At 43.9% G+C, this 3,445-nt stretch overlaps 1 long non-coding RNA gene across 1 annotated transcript; it reads left to right on the forward strand.

Moving 5' to 3' along the window:
- The first annotated feature begins 550 nt into the window (after positions 1–550).
- Positions 551–2,814, forward strand: LOC128628574 (uncharacterized). Its single transcript, XR_008392984.1, has 2 exons — positions 551–737; positions 2,413–2,814. It is a non-coding gene; the product is annotated as an uncharacterized LOC128628574 (long non-coding RNA).
- The last annotated feature ends 631 nt before the right edge of the window (positions 2,815–3,445 follow it).

Consider the following 3,445-nt stretch of genomic DNA (forward strand, 5'->3'; position numbering starts at 1 on the left):
CGTTCACTTAGCTGGGCCATTTTCCCCAGATGAACCATCTCAAAACCCAGCTCTTTGCTCTTTGAAAATTGGAACTTATATTTTTGAATGAAGCACATTGATGTGTATTCTTTTGTATTTTTTGCAGCTGTAGTTTTTGAAGGAAACACAGAATTCCTAAAACTCAGCCTTGATCAGAAGTTGAAAACTCTATACCGAAACAGGACAGAATAAGATGTTTAAACGTTTTCCTTCTATGAGAAGTCTTAGGCTGCCTGCCCTTATTCTATAAGACAAGTCCATTTATCCTGTGGTCTTCTACGGCAGAGTCATATCAAGACTTTTCAACAAAGATATCCAATGACTTCTTCAAATTTGATAGGACTGTTGATGATTGTGATACATGAGGCTAAAAGAAAAGTTATGGGAGAAGCACAGAAGCTAACTTTAAACTGTAAGACTTTCCCATGACCTGTGCCTCCAAAATAGTATCTCCCTGCCAGCAACCATCTGCAGCCTTGATCTGACCCTTCCCCGAACATTTGGCATGTGGAAGTGGGCCCAGCTGTCACAGAACATGCAGATAAACTTCCCAGTGTTTACCGACTTCTCTTGGACTTTCGCATATCCTCGCAATAATCGTCACATGAAAACACAAGCTAGAATTCAGAAATGGGCCAATAACAACTCCCTCATCACAGGCTGGGCTAGATTTCCAAAAGCGTCAGATGCTGAACACAGCTTCTCCAGGAAAGGTGGTAAGCAGGGTGCTGGGGTGGGGACAGTTGGGGGCCACTGTTCTTTCCTCTTGCCCCTGGCCCACCTCACTCTAAAGTTCAGGACTGGTCCACTGAAGGTCAGATATAGGTGTGGGCAGAGTGGGGGAGGAAGGTAATCTCACCTTTTACATCAGCTTCTCCTAACCTTCCTTTGCCTTGAAGGTCCTGCCATTGTCTTACCTTCCCCATCTCTCCCCACTCCCCCACTCAGGAGACAGATTGCATAAAGCTTCATGGAGAAATTGTTGAGTCACCTCCTTCTATACCATTGATTCTCCCTCTGTCCTTCTTTCCCTACAACTCCTCCATAACATGAGTGAGCGTCTATGACTTCAGCTGCATGGAGATGTTAAAAAATGTGTATTTTTAACTCAATGAGGAAAATGATATATGAGATCTTCCATTTGAAAAGAGAAATTGAGAGTGGCAATGTGGTTTATTTAAGGACCCTTCCTACAGAAGATCCAGGCAGAAGTCAGACCAGTTTATACTGAAAAGCATAATACTAATGTATTTCAGCACTTTAGGGAAATTCAGGGAAAAAAACCCTCAACCTAGTGTATACAGAGAATTCCCATCAAAAAGACTGAGGTGAGGACAGTAAGAGATGGGAAACCAGAGAGTCCACTGGCCAGGTGAGGTGGAGGAGGTGCGGTAGTTCAATGTGGCCAGACTTTTCTTTCTCTTAGAAAGGACCTCTGCATGAAAGGGTGGCTTGGGCCAGCCAGGGGATTAACATTTGCATTCTTCAACAAGCAGTGAGTGTCCTGTCTTTGCCGTGCATGGTATTACATGTGGAGGATACAGGGTAAGCAAACAGATGGGGTTCCTGCCCTCATGGAGCTACTGATGGGAGAGTTAATGCTAGATCTGAATGAGGAGGAAGAGTTAGGTAGATAAAGAAGGGAGGGAAGGGAGTAAGCTGGGTAGTGAGGCTAGTGGGCAGAAGGCACTGGAGTAAGGACAGTGGATTGGAGTAGGGAGAGTGAGACTGGAGGGGTTCAAGGGCACAGATCAGGAAGAACCTTGCTTGAAGACCATGTCCAGGATTCTAGTCTTTATCATACAAGCAATGGGAGACCATTGAGCTGTTTTAATTGGAGATGGTGGGCATGGGAGTGGGCAGATTCGTGTTGGAAAAGATTTTTCTGGCTACAGTGTGATTAGGGGTTAGAGGAAAGGGGTAGATTCAAGGTAGAAAGAGCAGACAGGAGCCTTTAGTAGCTCAGGCAAGAAATGATGGTCACTTGGGCTACGTAGGTGGCAGTGCTGGAAAGAGAAATTTAAGAGGCAAAATCACAGGGCCTGGTGTGTGTACCTCCCTTATCAGCTTCAAGCTTCCTCAGGTGTAGATCTAACAGAAGCCTGAGGCAGCATGCCCACTGGTGTGTAAGAGAGCAGGTCAAAGCTAAATTACATCGTCTGAACAAACAGCACTGGTGTTGAATCCAAGGAGCATTTTCCAGCCCTCCTGCGTCTCCAGTGTGAGCAGACACTGAAAATGCAGTGCGAGAGAAGGAAGCAGGCACCCAGGTTATTTTTAGCAAGCTGTAGGAAATAGCCAACATTCTAATATGAATGCTTCTCATTAAAACCCAGAGCCTTACCCCACCCAGTTCTTGCTTCTAACATCTGCAAACTTCTCTTGTTCCAGGTAATTGACAATAGGCCTCCATGGAAGTCTTCCCAGCATTTTCCGCAAAAATTTAGAAAACATTAGGTTTGACACCATCATCCTGTTTGCCAAGACAGCAAAAATCCCAGCCGGCAAAACTTCGAGTGTGATGAAGCGGAACAGTGAGGACAGCACAGAATCACTGAGCATTTCAGGATGCCGTTAGCAAGGGTTTCCAGTGCGGGAGTTTTCCACCGCCTCGGAAGCAGAAGTAGCAGGGCGTGGCTCCTGTGGGGACAGCCAAGGTGATGTAATGAGGATTTCCTCCTCTCTCCTGCCTTTCCTCTCCACCCTCAGGGGGTTCCTGGAGTTAAAATTATTTTTTAAATATTTTCATTTAACAATAAAAACTTTAAAAAAATTAATTAAGTTGAAATTGCATACACTAGTCAGTGTCTCAGTCATTACTGAACCGACCATGTTGCCTTCCAGATCCTCCACGTGCTTGACCTGGGGCATGTTATTGAGCTTCTCTGGGTCTTGATTCCCTTGCCTGAGACATGAAGAGGTGTTGTATTAGCTCAGCATTTCTCCAGCTTCAGTCACTTGGGTAACACCTTCATGATACTTGCCTTGTTGACTTTTCTCTTACATAATTACTTTCTCTACATTTTCCCTCTAAATTGACTCATTTGTTTACCTAAGTCCTTTTTTAAAAATAAGTCTTGTCTATAATATCTAGGAAATCATGGGATAGATGTGATGATGACTTTTTCTAATATACATATATAAGCACATAATTAAAATGAAAAAGGTTTCTGCATATATATAAAATCAGACTACACTCTGCCATGATGATTTGTAGGCCCCACTCTGGGAAACTTCGGCCAGGCGGATTTCTAAGCCCTCTTGGAGTGCTAACGTATAATTGTTCACACCTGGCCTTTCCTAACCAGGCTTATTTCTCACAGCTTCCTAAAATGAAACTTCAGGTTTGGACAAATCAATGTCCTTGTTGCTCCTTGTAGATGGTGTATATGCATTCTGGTTCCTTCATCTAGAATCAATAATT

Source organism: Artibeus jamaicensis, unplaced genomic scaffold (assembly GCF_021234435.1).
Source record: "Artibeus jamaicensis isolate MK-2021 breed Jamaican fruit bat unplaced genomic scaffold, CSHL_Jam_final contig_851, whole genome shotgun sequence".
Taxonomy (NCBI): domain Eukaryota; kingdom Metazoa; phylum Chordata; class Mammalia; order Chiroptera; family Phyllostomidae; genus Artibeus; species Artibeus jamaicensis.